This window comes from Cetorhinus maximus, chromosome 4, assembly GCF_964194155.1.
Source record: "Cetorhinus maximus chromosome 4, sCetMax3.hap1.1, whole genome shotgun sequence".
Taxonomy (NCBI): Eukaryota; Metazoa; Chordata; class Chondrichthyes; order Lamniformes; family Cetorhinidae; genus Cetorhinus; species Cetorhinus maximus.
In genome coordinates this window covers 140,510,337-140,530,948 of record NC_135882.1, presented here as the reverse complement: position 1 = coordinate 140,530,948, position 20,612 = coordinate 140,510,337, and the positions used below count along the sequence as shown (strand labels likewise).

Genomic DNA, 20,612 nt, shown 5'->3' with positions numbered 1-20,612 from the left:
CAGTTCTTCAGAGGACACACACCGAAGTCGGCAGAGGCAACAAAGCCAACCATTGCCCAGGCTGTCTCCACCCCTGCTGCGGATGTCAGGGCAGCACCTAGAAGAGGTACAGCACTCACATCATCCCACTAACCTTTCCATCATTGCAAGCTATAGCACCTTCATTTCAAAATTCCTATCCTTGCCATAGCCTCAGCCCACCCAACCCTACATGATCATCTCCTACCTTTATTCCCTTATGCTCACATTCCTCCTCTAGCTACTGACATTTTGCTCCCTCTGCTCCACGATTGGCAACCATTCATTCAGCCCATTATCTTGCTCTCCCTCTCCAGTTCCCTCCACCTTATTCCCTTCAAAATCAGACAGTGCATTTCTTTGATCGTCCTCATTTCTCTTACTCTTCCCCTTGCGCCAGGTCTGAAAACTACCAAGTTCTTTTCCTCCTTATTGTAGAGATAACGGAGACCTTTTCCTAAATATGAGAAGCAGTGTATAAATGCATAGCTGTTGTTACCAATTTGACCTGACATGGCAAGATGAATTTGATTGCAGTGATTTGAGAGGGATGAGGAAAGTACTTGTATTTACTTTATATGGTTGTTTAAAACTCTCAGGGATGTGGGGCTGTCACACTTAGGCTCCAGCAGATTAAGTTATTTGGGCCTGGCAGTATAACATGAAAGGTCAGGTGTGGAAAGTGGGATCAGCTTCCCAGTAACAATTACATTGAGCATAGCCAAACATTCAATTGAACATTCAAATTCAACTTTGCAACCTTGTACTTCAAGAAGGGCAAAGGTAAAAGGGGCAGGGGTTAAGAATAATGTCTATCTGGTATGAGCTAGGAAAGTTTCAGGTTCAGTACCTGGTCTGCCCCGAGTCTGTTGGTATCAACTAATTTGATAATAGTATTACAACAATCAGCCTCAGAACATGGAGTTGGGGGTGGGCTCCTGAAAGCACACATATATGTCATGTGAGGAAAGCACCAAGATGCTTCAGGGTCCAAAAACATGCTGACATTCACACTTGAAGGGTTGACAGTATCATTAAATGCATGAGTCAATATCATTAGAAGATGAGGGAAAAAAATGTTATCATTTTTTATATATTGAAAACTACAATTAATATTGTATTGTTGAAAAGAGAGACACATTGCCAAAGCTTTTTGTCTTGCACTCAAGACAAATGCAAGAATGTGTTTTTCATTGTTCTAAATACTTAAAAGCCATCTCCCACACAAGCATCAGTGAAGTGACACCTGCTATGTGTCTAAGTTGTAACACTTCCATCACTTTTCCTCTCGAGAAGAAACATTAGTTGGATAGGACGGCATAACTGTCACCAGCCACCACTTATGCTTTTATTGGAGCAGCCTTTAGTCCCAAATAGAGCTATCATCCTTTGGTGCATTTTTTCTAACAGGCTTCCTATATTTCAATATCAAAAAGAGCAGTGTTATCCTTGCCCCCATACTGTGAACAATTAGCCCATTTTCTGCCATCACAACTTTTGGTGTGCTGCAGCCCTTAAGCAATTGCTTTCCTGTCACATTTTGAGCTCCCAAAGATAAGCTACCTTGCTACTGCTCTGACAATGCCTCAAATTTAAAAATTCTTTCCCTGTGTTCAAACATCTCTATAGCCTGGCCCCTTTCCACCTGTGTAACTTTCTCCAGTCTTACAACACTCAGAACTCTGGTTTCCAACATCTTGTGCATTCCCAATTTCCTTTGCCTCATCAACGGTGGCTGTGTCTTCAGTTGCTGAGGTCCTAAGCTCTGGAATTTCCTCCCTAAATCTCTCCCACCTCTCTGCTTCTCTCTCCTTTAAGATTCTCCTTAAAACCCACCTCTAGCCAAGATTTTGGTCACACCCTAATATTTCCTTATGTGGCTTGTTGACAAACTTGATCTGATAATATTCTTAACACACTTAGAACATAAGAAATAGGAACAGGAGTAGGCCATTTGGCCCTTTGAGTCTGCTCCGCCAATCAATAAGATCATGGCTGATCATCTTCTATTTTGATTTCCACATTTCCACCTAACCCCGATAACTTTTGATTCCCTTGCCTAACAAGAATCTATCTACAGAGGTAAAAACAAAAAGCTAAAAGCTACTGCGGATGCTGGAAATCCAAAACAAAAACAGAATTACCTGGAAAAACTCAGCAGGTCTGGCAGCATCAGTGGAGAAGAAATCAGTTAACGTTTCGAGCCTTCACGACCCTTCGGCAGAACTGAAGCATAGTTAGGAGAAAGGAGAAATATAAGCTGGTTTAAGGTGGGGGGCGCGGGGGGAGAGAGAAGTTGAGGGTGTGGTGATTGGGGAGATAAGCAAGCAGTGATAGGAGCAGATAATCAAAAGATGTCACAGACAAAAGGATCAAAGAGGTGTTGAAGGTGGTGATATTTGTCTAAGAAAAGTGCTAATTGAGAATGGAAGACAGGACACTCAAGGTACAGCTCTAGTGGGGGTGGGGTGGAAAGACTAACAAGGTTTTAGTTTTAGATTTAAAAATAATGGAAATAGGTGGGAAAAGAAGAATCTATATAAATTATTGAAAAAAAAGGGGAGGGGGGAGAAACGGGGTGGGGATGGGGGGAGGGGGAGTTTAAGATCTAAAGTTGTTGAATTCAATATTCAGCCCGGAAGGCTGTAAAGTGCCTAGGCGGAAGATGAGGTACTGTTCCTCCAGTTTGCGTTGGGCTTCACTGGAACAATGCAGCAAGCCAAGGACAGACATGTGGGCAAGAGAACAGGGTGGAGTATTAAAATGGCACGCGACAGGGAGGTTTGGGTCCTCCTTGCGGACAGACCGCAGGTGTTCTGCAAAACAGTCGCCCAGTTTGCGTTTGGTCGCTCCAATGTAGAGGAGACCGCATTGGGAGCAACGAATGCAGTAGATTAAGTTAGGGGAAATGCAAGTGAAATGCTGCTTCACTTGAAAGGAGTGTTTGGGCCCTTGGACGGTGAGGAGAGAGGAAGTGAAGGGGCAGGTGTTGCATCTTCTGCGTGGGCATGGGGAGGTGCCATAGGTGGGGGTTGAGGAGTAGGGGGTGATGGAGGAGTGGACCAGGGTGTCCCGGAGGGAACGATCCCTACGGAATGCCGTCGGGGGGGTGAAGGGAAGATGTGTTTGGTGGTGGCATCATGCTGGAGATGGCGGAAATGGCGGAGGATGATCCTTTGAATGCGGAGGCTGGTGGGGTGATAAGTGAGGACAAGGGGGACCCTATCATGTTTCTGGGAAGGAGGAGAAGGCGTGAGGGAGGATGCGCGGGATATGGGCCGGACACGGTTGAGGGCCCTGTCAACGACCGTGGATGGAAAACCTCGGTTAAGGAAGAAGGAGGACATGTCAGAGGAGCTGTTTTTGAAGGTAGCGTCATCAGAACAGAAGCGACGGAGGCGAAGGAACTGAGAGAATGGGATGGAGTCTTTACAGGAAGCGGGGTGTGAGGAGCTGTAGTCGAGGTAGCTGTGGGAGTCGGTAGGCTTGTAATGGATATTGGTGGACAGTCTATCATCAGAAATTGAGACAGAGAGGTCAAGGAAGGGAAGAGAAGTATCAGAGATGGACCACGTGAAAATGATGGAGGGGTGGAGATTGGAAGCAAAATTAATAAATTTTTCCCGGTCCCGACGAGAGCATGAAGCAGCACCGAAGTAATCATTGATGTACCGGAGAAAGAGTTGTGGGAGGGGGCCGGAGTAGGACTGGAACAAGGAATGTTCCACATACCCCATAAAAAGACACGCATAGCTGGGGCCCATGCGGGTACCCATAGCCACACCTTTTATTTGGAGGAAGTGAGAGGAGTTAAAGGAGAAATTGTTCAGTGTGAGAACAAGTTCAGCCAGACGGAGGAGAGTAGTGGTGGATGGGGATTGTTCGGGCCTCTGTTCAAGGAAGAAGCTAAGGGCCCTCAGACCGTCCTGGTGGGGGATGGAGGTGTACAGGGATTGGACGTCCATGGTGAAGAGGAAGCGGTTGGGGCCAGGGAACTGGAAATTGTTGATGTGGCGTAAGGTGTCAGAGGAATCACGGATGTAGGTGGGAAGGGACTGGACAAGGGGAGAGAGAAGGGAGTCAAGATAACGAGAAATGAGTTCCGTGGGGCAGGAACAGGCTGACACGATCGGTCTGCCAGGACAGTTCTGTTTGTGGATTTTGGGTAGGAGGTAGAAGTGGGCCGTCCGAGGTTGGGCGACTATCAAGTTGGAAGCTGTGGGAGGAAGATCTCCAGAGGAGATGAGGTCAGTGATAGTCCTGGAAACAATGGCTTGATGTTCTGTGGTGGGGTCATGGTCCAGGGAGAGGTAGGAGGAAGTGTCTGCGAGTTGACGCTCAGCCTCCGCGAGGTAGAGGTCAATGCACCAGACAACAACAGTACCACCCTTGTCAGCGGGTTTGATGACAATGTTGGGGTTGGACCTGAGAGAACGGAGTGCAGTGAGTTCAGAGAGAGACAGATTAGAATGGGTGAGAGGAGCAGAGAAATTGAGACGGCTAATGTCACGCCGACAGTTTTCAATGAAAAGATCAAGAGAAGGTAAGAATCCAGAGGGAGGGGTCCAATCTATCTACCTCTGCTTTAAAAATATTCAATGACCCCTCCTCCACTGCCTTCTGAGGCAGAGAATTCCAAAGTTGCACAACACTCAGAAAAAATTTTTCCTCATCTCTGTCCTAAAAGGGTGACCCCTAATTTTAAAACAGTGCCCCCTAAGTTCTGAACTCACCCACAAGAGGAAACATCCTTTTGAAGTCCACCTTGTCAAGGCCATTCAGGATCTTGTATATTTCAATCAAATCACCCCTCACTCTTCTAAACTCCAGTGGAAACAAGCCCAGTCCGTCCACCCTTTCCTCATAAAATAGCCCACTCATTCCAGGTATCAATCTCGTAAACCTTCTTTGAACTGCCTCCAATGCAATTACATCCTTCCTTAAATAAGGAGACCAAAACTGCACACAGTATTCAAGATGCGGTCTCGCCAATGCCCTGTATAACTGAAGCGTAACATCTGTATTTTTATGTTCAATCCCTCTCATAATAAAGGATTGCATTCCATTAGTCTTCTTAATTACTTGCTGTACCTGCATACTAACTTTTTGTGACTCATGTATTAGAACACCTAGATCCCGCTGCACCTCAGAATTATGCAGCCGTTCTCCATTTAAGTAGTACTCTTTTTTGTTCTTCCTGCCAGTGAATGACTTCACATTTTCCCACATTCAACTCCATTTGCCAGATCTTTGCCCACTCACTCAACCCACCTATATCCATCTGCAACCTAATGCCCTCCTCACAACATGTTTTCCTATCTATCTTTGTGTCATATACAAATTTAGCTACCAATTCTTCACTCACCTCATCTAAGTTATTGATGTAAATCGTAACAAGTTGAGACCACAGTACAGACCCCTGTGGGATGCCACTTGACGCATCCTGCCAATCAGAAAAAGACCAATTTATGCATACTCTCTGCTTTCTGCCAGCCAGCCAATCTTCTATCTATGCTAATATGTTACCCACTACACCATGCACTTTTATTTTCCGTAATAATCTTTGAGGTAGCACCTTATCAAATGCCTTCTGGAAATCCAAGTACAGTACGTCTACAGGCTCCCCTTTATCCATAGTGCATGTTACTCATTCAAAAAACTCCAATAAATTGGTTAAACATGATTTTCCTTTCACAAAACCATGCTGACTCTTTCCAATTGCCTTGAGCTCTTCTAAGTGCCCAGCTATAAGCTCCTTAATGATCGATTCTAACAACTTCCCCACGACAGACGTCAAGCTAATTGGCCTATAGTCTCCTGTTTTCTGCCTCCCTGCCTTCTTGAATATAAGGGATATATTTGCTACTTTCCAAACTGATGGAACCTTTCCAGAATCTAGTGAATTTTGAAAAATTAACACCAGCGCATCAACTACCTCATTAGTTACCTCTTTTAAGACCCTAGGATGTAGCCCAATGGGACCCAGAGACTTGCCAGCCTGCAGCTCCATCAATTTTCTCAGTACCATTTCCCTAATTATTTCAATTTCACCAGGTTCCTTTCTCCCATTCACCTCCTGATTTGCAGCTATTACTGGAATATTTTTTGTATCCTCTAAAGTGGACGCAGAAGCAAAATATTTGTTCATTTCTTCCACCATTTCCTTATTATGTATGATTAACTCCCCACTGCCACTCTCTAGAGGACCAACTTACTTTGCTTCCTTTTTAAGTACCTATTGAAACTCTTTGCTTTCTGTTTTTACATTTCTAGCTAGCTTCCTCTCATACCATTTCTTTCTCCTGATTAATCTTTTAATCATTCTCTGCCATCTTTATATTCTGTCCAAATATCTGTCCTGCAACTCATCTTTGCAGAGTTGTATGCTTTTTCCTTAAGTTTGATGCTTTCCTTAACATCTCTAGTTAGCCACAGATGGTGGGTCCTCCCCTTAGAATTTTTCTTTATAGTAGGAATGTACTTATTCTGAATACTTTGAAATACCCCCTTATATGTCTGCCACTGCTTCTCTATTGATCCATCCTCTAGCCTATTTTCCCAGTTTTCAGCTAGCTCAGCTTTCAACCCCACATAGCTGCCCTTATTTAAGTTGGAGATACTAGTCCTAGACTCACTCTTGTCCCTAATTAAAGATCCTACATGAATCTAAGTAGTTGTTCTTTTGTAAAGAAAGCAAGTGCAATTTCCTAAACCAGTCTTCATGCCTCAGGGAAGGAACTGCTCTTTCCAACCTTCCACCTCCCCATTATAATTGGGAAGTAATCTGCTCTCTGCACGACACCCAAGACTATGGATGAAAATCAACATGAGAACCAGTCTTTATTCCATCTTTCCAAATCCAGGGCTCACAAACTAGAAACCAGGACACTATATTAGAGATTGTTAAAGCACTTGACATCAATTATAAGATTTCATTTAATTAAGAACCAACTTTGCAAATTCAGTGCCCCACGTTTTTAATAAAGCAGTGTGTAAAATGATGTAGATAGGATCACTCTTTATGTAACTCCTACAATTGAAAATCTATTTAACAAATTGCACCCATTAAAGAAGTCTATCACCTCTATGATTATCTGTGTAAATCCTTGCTCATACTAAGAGGTATCTATTCATATTTAACTAATGGATTTCACTAATCCACTTTCAGACCCATATCTGCTGTCAGCTGCTTGTGAAAGAGCATTTTTTTTGCAGTAGTTTTTTTTCTCCATATCTCACCCTTCTGCCTTAGCACCAGCCTCTTTCTGTCAGGTTGCAGTTGTGGCTTGATGCTTGGCTGACGGTGCATAATACAGCATAAGGCAAATCCCTCGACAGGTTCCTAATTCTCCCTAACCCCACTAAGACGAAGCAGTCAAGCTTCCTCAAGTTCTTTCTTTCCAATATTATGTCTTTTTTTAAAAAAAACTTGAGAGAAGTGAATCCTCTATTGAGGTAGCACTGATCATTTTTGGGTGGTTCCCAAATTAAACTTGAAAGAAAAAAATGCATTGGAAATACACGAGTCAGTCATCATCTGAAAGTAAATTAACTTTTTTTGGTGAGGATGAAGGGGAGGGCTCATGCTCAAGGGTCTCTGCCCCAGCCTTTGACCCTTCTCTTTCCAGTTTTATTTTCTTAATTTCTGACTTCACACTTTACCTTTAAATTGGAGATATTACAAGAGACCATTTGCGGCACAAAAATTACTCTTAATCTAGCGTAATCAATAGTAAGTTGACTGTCTTACATAGAGGGAGCCTCGAGGATGGCTATTGTGAGAAGCTGAAATATCACTATGTATTAAGGAGTGCTCCTTTGAGGTCGGAAATGAAGTCACACTGCAGGGGAAAAGTTCACTCTAAAATTAGCTGTTATGAATATGACCAAGATTGCTAGATGCCTCAATGAATCCAAGAAGTGGATAAACATTTTAATTTCCAGGAAAAAGCTCTTCTCTTCTATTCCCTCTGTCCACGCCCTTTCTTCTTCCCCAAAAAGAGAATAAAGAGGATTGTAGAATACTAGTGCAGGTAATTCAGAAAGAGTTCCCATTAAATGGACTCCTTATAAAATAGGAACATGTTTCCACTATAGTTCTGGACCTATTAGTTTTTCTACTGTGACCATATTATGTTGGTCAAAGATCTTTCGTAATGACTCTAGTTATATGGTTTGGATGTCTTGAATTGAATGTAATCCAAAAGTGAATTCCTTCTAGCCAACTTTTCTCCTATTTAAGAAACCCCTCCTTAACTTTAAGCTTCCTGCACCACCCATCCATTAAAAGCTAATGCACAGGTAACAAAAATTTAAAAAGGCTAATAGAATGTTGGCTTTTGTCTCAAGCAGAAGTTGGAATACAAAAGTGAGGTAGTAATGTTTGGATCATTCAGATTTTGATGCCAATTAGGGAATCGGAGGAAGTGGCAACAGCTATGAAGACACTGAAGAAAGCCAAGAGATAGAGAAACTACATGAAAGGTGACTCTACTGTCAAGGTGCAGGATATTAATTTTAAAGGTAAGGCTCTGAAGGATGTAATCCTGGGTTTAAGAGGTAACCCTGCAAATTCAAAAGGAGAAGCCCAATATAATGTAGTCTGTATGGTAGAACAGATAGAAACGGAAACAGAAGACAGCAGTGCTATGGAGGTAAACTTTGGAGGAAATATTTGCCAGATTGGTCTGGGTTTTCATCTGGTTTCTCACCCCTCCTAGGAAATCACAACACTTTGGGTGGTTTGCGCACATATTGTAATACACAAGGTAGCACAATTCTGTGGGACAGGCTGGATTAAAGAAAGAAGACATACTAGCATTTATATGGTGCCTTTCCTGACCCCCACCTGTTCCAAAGCACTTTACAGCCAATGGGGTATCATTGGAGAAATTTCTGAAGGAGAGTATCAGTCTCCACTTGGAGAGGCAAGGTTTGATCAGGGATAGTCAGCATGGCTTTGTCAGAGGGAGGTCATGCCTAACAAATTTGATTGAATTTTTTGAGGAGGTGACCAGGTGTGTAGATGAGGGTAGTGCAGTTGATGTAGTTTATATGGATTTTAGCAAAGCCTTTGACAAGGTCCCACATGGGAGACTTATAAAGATGGCAAAGGCACATGGGATACAGGGCAATTTGATAAGGTGGATTCAAAATTGGCTTAGTTGTAGGAAACAGAGGGTGATGGTAGAAGGATGCTTTAGTGATTGGAAGCCAGTGTCCAGTGGCGTACCACAGGGACCTGTGCTCGGTCCCCTGTTATTTGTCATTTATATAAACAACATAGATGACTATGTGGGGGGTAGGATTAATAAGTTTGCGGATGACACAAAGATTGGCCAGGTGGTTAACAGTAAGGTTGAGTGCCTTGGGCTACAGGAAGATATAGACGGGATGGTCAAATGGGCAGATAAGTGGCAGATGGAATTTAACCCTGAAAAGTGTGAGGTGATACACTTTGGAAGGAGTAATTTGACAAGGAAGTATTCAATGAACGGCATGGCACCAGGAAGTTCTGAGGAACAAAGGGACCTTGGCATGTGTGTCCATAGATCTCCGAAGGCAGAGGGGCATGTTAGTGGGGTGGTGAAAAAGGCATATGGGGCACTTGCCTTTATCAATGGAGGCATAGATTACAAAAGTAGGGAGGTCATGTTGGAGTTGTATTGAACCTTAGTGAGGCTACAGCTGGAGTACTGTGTGCAGTTCTGGTCGCCACATTATAGGAAAGATGTGATTGCACTGGAGGGGGTGCAGAGATTCACCAGGATGTTGCCTGGGATGAAACATTTAAGTTATGAAGAGAGGTTGGATAGACTTGGGTTGTTTTCATTGGAGCAGAGAAGACTGAGGGCTACCTGATCGAGGTGTACAAGATTATGAGGGGCATGGACAGGGTGGATAGGGAGCAGCTGTTCCCCTTAGTTGAAGGGTCAGTCACAAAGGGGCATAAGTTCAAGGTAAGGGGCAGGAGGTTTAGGGGGGATGTGAGGGAAAACTTTTTCACCCAGAGGGTGGTGACAGTCTGGAATGCACTGCCTGGGAGGGTGGTGGAGGTGGGTTGCCTCACATCCTTTAAAATGTACCTGGATGAGCACTTGGCACGTCATAACATTCAAGGCTATGGGCCAAGTGCTGGTAAATGGGATTAGGTAGGTAGGTCAGGTGTTTCTCACGTGTCGGTACAGACTCGATGGGCCGAAGGGCCTCTTCTGCACTGTGATTCTGTAATTCTGCGATAGAAGTTGTTTGTACGAAGGGTGTAGTTGCAGTTATTATGTGACTGGTGATTTTGAACAGCACAGTTTTGGTCCTATTCGGAAGCCTGATTGGAGAGTTTTGTTCAGGAGTGCTCAAAGAGGAGAACACAGTTGTCAAGCAATAGCATTCCTGAACATTAAAAAGAAATGGGTGGTTGAAGGTGGGACAGGGTTGAGATGAAAGCAAAATGCTTTTGATGCTGGAAATTTGTAGTAAAAACAAAAAATGCTGGAACTACTCAGCAAGCCAGACAGAATCTGTGGAGAGAAACAGAGTTAACATTTTAGGACGAGATGATCCTTCATCAAGACTGAGGGTTGAGAATTGGTTTTGAAATGACGGCAACAATTTTGACAGGTGTGGGGTAAGCCAGTAGATGGGGTTGAAGATGTCAGTGATAATGGCACTCCAGAGGGAGGAGGTTCAAGGAGTAGTTGTTGAACTTTATGAAAGAGACAAATTTATTGATGACAGCAATGGGAAGCAGGTTAAGAACAATGTGAGGATGGGTGGGACTCCAAGGACAGAATGAACAGTGAAGACAAATGTAGCCCCTTACAGCCTGAAACAGGAGAATTTATATTAGAAAACAAGGAAATGGCAGAGCAATTAAACAACTACTTTAGTTCTGTCTTCATAGAGGAAGACACAAATAACTTCCCAGAAATACTAGGGAACCAAGGGTTTGTGAGAAGGAGGAATTGAAGGAAATTAGTATTCCTAAAACAATAGCGCTGGAGAAATTAATGGGACTGAAAGCCAATAAATCCCCAGGGCCTGATAATCTACATCCCAGGGTACTAAAAGAGATGGCCATAGAAATAATGGGTGCATTGGCTGTCATCTTCCAAAATTCTGTAGATTCTGGAACAGTCATGGCAAATTGGAGGGTGGCAAATGTAACCCCATTATTCAAAAAAGGAGGGGGTGGAGAAAACAGTAAATTATAGACCAGTCAGCCTAACTTTATTAGCAGAGAAAATGCTAGAGTCTATTATAAAGGATTTGGTAACAGGACACTTAGAAAATATCAACGGGATTCGATAAAATATACATGGATTTATGAAAGGGAAGTCATGTTTGACAAACCTACTGGAGTTCTTTAAGGACCTAACTAGCAGGGAGGACCAGTGGATGTGGTGCACTTGGTTTTTCAGAAAGCTTTTGATAAAGTCCTGCATAAGAGATTAATGTGTAAAATTAAAGCACATGGGATTGGGGGTAATATATTGGCATGGATTGAGAATTGGTTAGCACACAGGAAACAGAGCGTAGGAATAAATGGGTCTTTTTCGGAGTCGCAGGTGGTGACTAGTGGGGTAATGCAGGGATCAGTGCTTGAGTCCCAGCAATTCACAATATATATCAATCTTCTTCTTATCGTGTCCACGGACAGTCTATACATGGCCCAGCCAGAACGGGACACATTTCTGCACCTTGTCGTTGAATTCGGCAATATCTGCAACAGTGCAGGGTTCCTCTAGCAATAGGCATTGCAGGAGATTTTACATAGTCTGTGGCTCAGTTCCACATTCACAAGTTGTCGGGCTGGTTGTATATCCCCATTTGCTTAGTGACACCTTTGAACGACCTACACCAGTCCTAAGTCTGTTAAGGCACTTCCAGGTTGCCCAGTTGCAATTAGCTCCTGGGAGAAGGCTTTCATCCGGTAGAATTTCCATCACTGGGGGTTGTTCGAGACTGGTGAGCCGGTCTTTCCACAAGGCGATGGGGGCTTCAGATGGGGTTGATTGTAATGGAACAACACTGTTCATGAAGCTCTTCCTTGACTTTAGGCGGCTGGGTGTAGGTGTATGACCATGTAGAGGGTGCCTCTCATCTGATGTTTGACGGAGTCGCTCTTTCTTGCTGGCTACCGTTCTTCTTATATCAATGATTTGAATGAGGGAGCCAAATGTAATATTTCCAAGTTTGCTGACGACATTAACTTGGTGGGAATGTGAGTGATGAGGAGGGTGTTAAGAGGCTTCAAGGCGACGTTGACAGATTGAGTGAGTGGGCAAATACATGGCAGATGCAATATAATGTAGGTAAGCGTGAACTGATCCACTTTGGTAGGGAAAACAGAATGGCAGAGTATATTTAAATGGTGATAGATTGGGAAATGTTGATGTACAAAATGACCTGGGTGTCCTTGTACACCAATCACTGAAAACAAGCATGCAGATACAGCGAGCAGTTAAGAAGGCAAATGGTATGTTGGCCTTCATTGTGAGAGGGCTTGAGTACAGGAGCAAGGAAGTCATATTGCACCTGTACAGGGCCTTGGTGAGACCACACCCGGAGTACTGCATACTTGCAGTTTTGGTCTCCTTACCTAGAGGGAGTGCAGCGAAGGTTCATCAGGATGATTCCTGGGATGGCAGGATTTTCGTATGAGAAATTGGGCCGACTAGGCCTGTATTCACTGGAGTTTAGAAGAATGAGAGGACATCTCATTGAAACATATAAAATTCTGACAGGGATGGACAGGCTGGATGCAGAGATGATGTTCCCTCTGGCTGGGGGATCTAGAACAAAGCGTCACAGTCTCAAGATACAGGGTAGACCATTTAGGACTGAGATGAGGAGAAACGACTTCACTCAGAGGTTGGTGAACCTATGGAATTCTCTACCACAGAAGGCTGTGCAGGCCAAATCACTGAATATATCTGAGAAGGAAATAGATAGTTTGCTGGACTCTAAAGGCGTTAAGGGGTATGGGGAGAGTGAGGAGTGTGGCATTGAGACAGACGATCAGCCATGATCATATTGAAAGGCGGAGCAGGCTCGAAGGGCTGAATGACCTACTCCTGCTCCTATTTCTATGTTTCTATGTAAACCACAAGGAGTAGGAGACAGAAGAGGTACAGAAAGTTGAATGGATATCTGCAATTTTGGACACAAAAATGAACTCCTCATTCAGAGTATTTGGTGTGACAGGAGGGTACAGTGGACAGTGATCAGAAGAGACAATTTATTGTGTGGAAAAAGAAGTTTGGAATTGTTCATGCTTTTAGGGATGGCCCTAGAGTGATAAAATGACTCCTATTCTTACAAGTGTCTCAATCTTCAAATCTAATCAATTGGAGAGGATCCAATTGGAGAGGATCCTGGGTCACTGCTACTAACAGAAGATATGGGAGGGGTTAGTGGGAAACAGGTTCCAAATGCTGCAGACAAACCTCAATTATACTGCTACTCAAAGCAGTATTTTCAGGAGGAATACCTGTAACATTAGGATTTTGAATTTTGCGCAGGTAATATCAGATCCTCTCAGGCGACCTAGGAACATAAAAGATGGGAATAGGAGTATGTCATTCAGCCTGTTAATCAGTAAGAGCATGGTTGATCAGCACTTCAACTTCCAATTAACTACCTTTGCTCCATATCCCTTCGATTATTGTTTAGTAAGAGCATCTATCTCAAAAATTTCAATTGGCACAGCACCACAGCCTTTTGAAGACGAGAGTTCCAAATTTAGACTGCAATGTGAAAAAGTGCTTTCTGATTTCATTTCTAAGTGGTCCGGCTCTGATTTTAATATTATGCTCACTTGTTTCCAATTCCCCAGAAAATACAGAACAAGTCCCTTTCTCATTTTAAACATATGACTTGATCATCTAAAAATGAGGGAATATAAACCAAGTTTATACAACCTGATCTCAAAGTAACTCTTCAAACCCTTCTACCATTCTAGTAAATTCCCTCCAAGGTGAATCTGAATGCAGTATGGCAGAATGGGTCTGACCAAGGCTCTAAAAAACCTGAGCATCATTTCCTCAATTTTGTATTCCAACCCCTTCAGATAAAGGCTATGCTGTCTAGTAGGAGGCTTATGCTATCTAGTAGAAGCTACATATAACGATAGAGACCCAAACAAACACTTACAGTTAGGTGACAACTCCCTTTATTATTCCCTGATTATATATTGACAGTTAATTCAGTCACACATGCTGTCATGATTCAGTAGCTCCTTAGTGTTAGCTCTCCCAATTGTGTCACATGTGTTCCTGGTGACAACAGAGTATGTTATGACAATGGTGAGCTATTATTATAAAGTCTTTTACCATTTAAATTATTGATATGCTAAACCAGATTAAAATAAAAGATGGCACAAGTAAATGGCACAGGGAAGGTTGCAGAAAAATAGTAAAAGGTTAATAAGGGTGTGCTCCCTAGTGTCCTGGCCCATATCTATTCCTCAATCAAAATCATAAAAACAGATGGTCTGGTCATTATCACATTGTTGTATGTGGGAGCTTGCTGTGCGCAAATTGGCTGCTGCGTTTTCTACATTACAACAGTGAGAGCAACAGTTCAAAAGTACTTCATTGGTTGTAAAGTACTTTGGGAAGTCTTGTGGTTGTGAAAGGTGCTATATAAATGCAAGTCTTCCTTTTTCTTTCTTTATGGTGATGATTACCCCACAACCAGCATTTGTAAGTGTCACAGCGATGATGGTTATTCTCCAGTTAGTTGACCAAAGCTGTAATTCAAACCACTGATAAATCACAAAGACACTTCACACAGAGAGGGGATACAGTTGAACTAGGTATTTTGCAATAAAAATAACACCTTGTACTTACAGCTGCAAATATTGTTTTAAAATACATTATGAAATACACATTTGGGATTAAAAAATTCAAGGCTGGTAGCCTGAAATAAAAACAGTAAAAGTAAATCATATAACAGATCAGATAAAGCCCAAATGAAAAAAAATAGGTTTACATTTCAGGTGAGACACTCCATCAGAGCCATTCCAGAGATCCTTGCTGAAAGTTACATTGATCATGTGCCTTTTGATTCCTCTTATCTCAATTAGGAACGGTTGTCCAATTACATCAATTAGCAATTCTATTTCCACTCACTCTAATAAGGACACTTTTTAAAATAAAATCAGGGTGAAAGATCAAGGCCCAGAATACAAGACTGAGCAGGCTGAATAAAACAAGAAAGAAACCAAGAAGTTGACACCAAACTTGAAATTTTAAAAGTCTGAAGCTCGCAAGGAAAAAACAGGATCTGAGGTACTTATGGGGCAGAATTTTGTCCTTGATGGGCGGGCAGGCCCCACTGGCTCGGCGGCAGGCGGGCAACCGACCCCAGCCGCCGAAACGGGGCCCGCTGCCATTTTGAGTGGGCGGGTCAATTAAGGCCCCCCCAGTGGCCTGCCCGACGGGAAGCGCTATGTGCTTCCTGTGTGGGGTTGGGGGGGAGGGAATCCCCAACTGTCAAAGTGCGCTCTTTCGCGCATGTACGCGAAAGACCGCACTGCTCCCTGAGACTAAGCACTATAGTGACAGGTTAAAAAAAACTCTAAAAATAGAAAAATAAAAACATTATTAACATGTCTCCCTCATGTGACAATGTCACACGAGATGGGACATGTTAATAGGCAGCACTGAAACTTTATTAAAGTTTTTAAACACGAACATGAAACCTCCTCCCGCCAGTGGATGAGGTTTCATGTTTTATCAGAAGCCCGCTGGGGCTCCTGGCCTGCCCGCCAGCCTTAAGGTTGGCTGGGTATGTCTTTAGTGATCTTAATTATCCAGTCAATGGCGTCAATTGGCCATTGACAGGTCAGCGGGCGGACAGCTGATTTCGCTGTCCGCCCACCTTCCTAAAAATTTAAATGGATCGGGATGACGTCAGGGGTTCCTCCCGACGTCATCCCGCGTCATTTTCCCGATGGCGAGCAGGCCCCGCCCCTAAATTGCCGATGGCAACATTCTGGCCATGGTGTTTAGTGATGGACATAATCCTAAAAACATTTGCAAAGAGAAGAGATCAGTATTGATTTCAACACAGTGAGGGATATTTGAAGTTTATAATATTCAGCGGATGGAAAAAAAACCCAGATCTATTGATAAAATTAAGATTAGAAATTTAACATCACTTGTAAATTAGATATTGGTGAATCAAAAGAGAGCTCACATTTAGTAGTGTTTAAAAAAAAGTCCCAAAATTTAAAAAATGCCAAAATTTTGTCATTTTTCATGTAAAGAGCTTGATGTAGCTTAACTGGGTCTAATTTGACATCTATCTAATTTTTGCATCTCCTGTCAGCTTGGTTCTGTTGTTAGTATTTATGCCTAATTCAAAGGTTTGTGGTTCAAGCTTCACTCAGAACTTGAGGATATAATCTAAGTAGACACTTCAGTGCAGGACTGAAAGAAAGCTGCCTTGTCAGGGGTGCTATATTTCGGAAGACACATTAACTGAGGCCCCATTTGCTTGTTCATCTGAACATCAATATTCCAGGGTATAGAATCTTCAGATGTGATGGGAGAGAGAGGGGGGGGTGGGGGGGGGGTATAAAAGAGAAGGTGGCATCGCACTATTGATCTAGGAGTCAATTACTGCAGTAAGGAGGGATGGTATCTTGGAAGGATCCTCAAATGAGGCCATATGGGTAGAACTTAAAAACAAAAAAGGGGGCAATCACTCTGCTGGGATTGTACTATAGGCCTCCAAACAGTCAGGGGGTGATAGAGGAGCAGATATGTAGGCAAAATCTCAGAGAAATGTAATAACAGTAGGGTAATAATAGTAGGGGGTTTCAACGTCCCCAATATTAACTGGGATAGCCTTAGTGTGAACGGCTTGGAGGGGGCAGAATTCTTAAAGTGCATCTGGGAGAGCTTTTTGAGCCAGCATGTAGAAAGTCCTACAAGAGAAGGGATGGTACTGGACCTAATCTTAGGGAATGAAGCCGGGCAAGTGGTAGAAGTGTCAGTGGGGGAGCATTTCGGGGATAGTGACCATAACTCTAAGATTTAAGGTAGTTATGGAAAAGGACAAAGATGGACTGGAAATAAAGGTCCTGAATTGGGGGCGAAGGCCAATTTCAATATGATAAGACAGGATCTGTCCAAAGTGGACTGGGAGCAACTACTTGTACGAAAGTCTCCATCAGACCAGTGGGAGTCATTCAAAACGGAAATAGCAAGAGTTCAGGGCCAACATGTTCCCGTAAAGGTGAAGGGTAGGACTAACAAGTCCAGGGAACCCTGGATGTCAAAGGATATAGAGGATTAGATAAGGAGTTTTTTCTCCTTATGGCAGATACAGAGGGCTGAAAACAGCAGAAGCTGTTTTCAGGAGTATAGGAAGTGTAGTGGGATACGTAAAAAAGTAATTAGGAGAGCGAAGAGGGGTCATGAAAAAACACTGGTGGGTAAGATAAAGGAAAATCCCAAGGCATTTTATAAATATATTAAGGGCAAGAGGATAACCAGTGAAAGAGTAGAGCCTATTAGGGACCAAAGTGGCAATCTGTGCGTGGGGCCGGAGGACATAGGTAAGGTTTTAAATGATTACTTTTCATCTGCGTTCACTATGGAGTAGGACGATGTAGGGGGAGAAATCAGGGAGGGGGACTGTGATACACTTGAACAAATTAGCATTGAAAGGGAGGAGGTATTAGTGGTTTTAGCTGGCTTAGAAGTGGATAAATCCCCAGCCCCAGATAAGATGTATCCTAGGCTGCTATGTGAGGCATGGGAGGAAATTGCAGGGGCTGTGACACTAATTTTCAAATCCTCTCTGGCCACAGGAGAGGTGCCAGAGGACTGGAGGACAGTGAATGTGGTACCATTATTCAAGAAGGATAGTAGGGATAAACCAGGTAATTACAGGCCAGTGAGTCTAACATCAGCAGTAGGAAAACCACTGAAAAAATTTTGAGGGACAGGATTGATCTCCAACTTGGAGAGGCAGGGATTGATCAGGGATAGTCAGCATGGCTTTGTCTGGGGGCAATCATGTTTAACAAATTTGACTGAATTTTTCGAGGAGGTGACTAGTTGTGTAGATGAGGGTAGTGCAGTTGATGTAGTCTACATGGACTTCAGTAAGACTTTTGACAAAGTCCGCATGGGAGAATGGTCAAGAAGGTAAAAGCCCATTTGATCCAGGGCAATTTGGCAAATTGGATCCAAAATTGGCTTAGTGGCAAGAGGCAGAGGGTGATGGTCGAAGGTTGTTTTTGTGATTGGAAGCCTGTGACGAAAGGTGCACTGCTGTTTATAGTGTACATGAAGGATTTGGATGTGAATATAGGAGGTATGATCAATAAGTTCGCAGGTGACACAAAAAATGGTGGTGTCGTAAATAGTGAGGGGGAAAGCCTTGGATTACAGGACAATATAGATGGGCTGGTAAGATGGGCAGAGCAGTGGCAAATGGAATTTAATCTTGAGAAGTATGAGGTGATGCATTTTGGGGGAGTGACAAGGGAATACACAATGAATATTAGGACCTTAGGAAGTATAGAGGATCAAAGGAACCTTGGTGTATATGTCCATAGATCCCTGAAGGCAGCAGCACATGTAGAAAGGGTGGTTCAGAAGGCATATGGGATACTTGACTTTATTAGCCGAGGCATAGAATATAAGAGCAGAGAGGTTATGTTGGAGCTCATTAAAATGATAGTTAGGCCACAGCTGGAGTTGTGTGCGCAGTTCTGGTTGCCACACTATAGGAAGGATTTGATTGCACTGGAGAGGGTGCAGAGGAGATTCATGAGGATGATGCCTGGGCTGGAGTTTTTCAGTTATGAAGAGAGACTAGATGGGCAAGGATTAGGTACCTGATAAGAGGTATACAAAATTATGAGGGGCATTAGATAGGAAGAAACTTTGCCTCTTAACGGAGGTGTCAATAACCAGGGGCAAAGATTTAAGGTAAGGGGAAGGAAGTTTAGAGAGGATTTGAGGAAATATTTTTTCACCCAAAGGCTGGTTGGAATCTGGAACACACTGCCTGAGGGGATGGTGGAGGCAGGAACCCTCACAACATTTTAGTAGTACTTAGATGAGCACTTGAAACACCATAGCATACAGGGCGACGGGCCAAGTGCTGGAAAATGGGATTAGAATAGATAGGTGCTTGATGGCTGGCATGGACACGATGGGCTGAAGGGCTTGTTTCTGTGCTGTATAACTCTATGACTCTACAAAGGACTTCTTGATGCTATTCAAGAGGATGAGTGTTCTTTCAGTGTTCTGGCAACATTTATTCCTCAACATACACCACAGCACTAATTTTCAAATCCTCTCTGGCCACAGGAGAGGTGCCAGTGGACTGGAGGACAGCGAATGTGGTACCAATATTCAAGAAGGGTAGTAGGGATAAACTGACTGGTCATTTAAATATGTTCCAGAGTTGTGGCAAGCTAACACTTTTTGTCCGTCTCTAGGTGCCAAGTGCAGGAAGAGTTAACTGCATAGTGTGGATGGGATTTGTTTTCCAGCCAGACCTGGTAGAGGCGGCAGATTCGCTTCCCTGAAGGTCATTAAGTGAATCAGTGGATTTTAATGACACTCCTACCATATTGATGGTTTAACTGGGACTAACACACAGTTTACTAGATTTGTTGAACTTAAGTTGCACAATTTGCCATGTGCAATCTAAATCCACAACAAGGTGCATATGTAGTGTGCCTTTAATGCAGAACAATGTCCCAAAGCAATTCATAAAGACATAATGAAAAAATTGACATTGAGCCAGGGCAGGCGGCCTAGAATGATACAGGACAGATTCTTCCCAACATACCTCTTTGATAATGCTACTCAATTAATCCCACTGCCCTGCCTTTTCCCGATAGGACAATCGTCCAATTGTCTTATAAATATTACGGTTAAATTTGCTTCTACCACGCTTGTAGGACAGTGCATTCCAGATCACAATACATCGCTGTGTAAAAAAATGTTTTCTCACGGCATCTCTGATTATTTTGCTAATCACCTTAAATCTGGGTACCGACCCTTTTGCCACAGAAACATCGGCTCATTATTTCCTCTAGAAACTAGATCTCTTATCTTTCTCGACTCTAAGGATGATCGGAATGGGGCTGGTAGTCTTACTATTGCTACCACAGTATCATGTTTCTTACATTTGGCGTTTGCAATTGTTAGGAAACTCCGATACTTACCTTAAGTTAAATCGCAGTTCAAGAACTACAGTTCCCGACAGGTATCGAGACTTATGTGCATGCGCTGGTTGGGCAATGGCTGCACATGAGCGTATCGGATTTTTTTTTCATAGTTTGATCCTTTCATGCACAGACCGGCCAGGAAAGGGCCATACATGTGCAGTTAGTGCTTTTATGTTCTCTAGGCCAGGAAATGGCTCGGCGCGACTACGAAGAAGCAAAGTGAAACAGCGTGAAACTGCAGGGTCTGAGCCAGAGCGCCATTTCAGAGAAGGTGTTCCAGTGAACAGGATATCGGGGGCATAGGGTGGCGGTGGTGGGGTGGGGTGTGCGGGTGGAAGGGAGAAGGTCTCAAACCGAGAAGAAGCTCCAAAACCAGAGAATGAGACAGAAA

General features: G+C 43.2%; 1 protein-coding gene across 2 annotated transcripts in view; it reads right to left on the bottom strand.

Moving 5' to 3' along the window:
* zc3h3 (zinc finger CCCH-type containing 3) overlaps positions 1 to 20,612 on the bottom strand; it is a 286,493-nt gene that overhangs the window by 55,933 nt on the left and 209,948 nt on the right. Inside the window, exon 10 of one of the 2 annotated variants that reach the window (XR_013576450.1) lies at positions 11,368 to 11,453. The exons of the other annotated variant lie outside the window; for it this stretch is intronic. The gene's annotated coding sequence lies outside the window, so the exon portion shown is untranslated. The remainder of the gene's footprint in view (positions 1 to 11,367; positions 11,454 to 20,612) is intronic. 2 annotated transcript variants of the gene reach the window in all.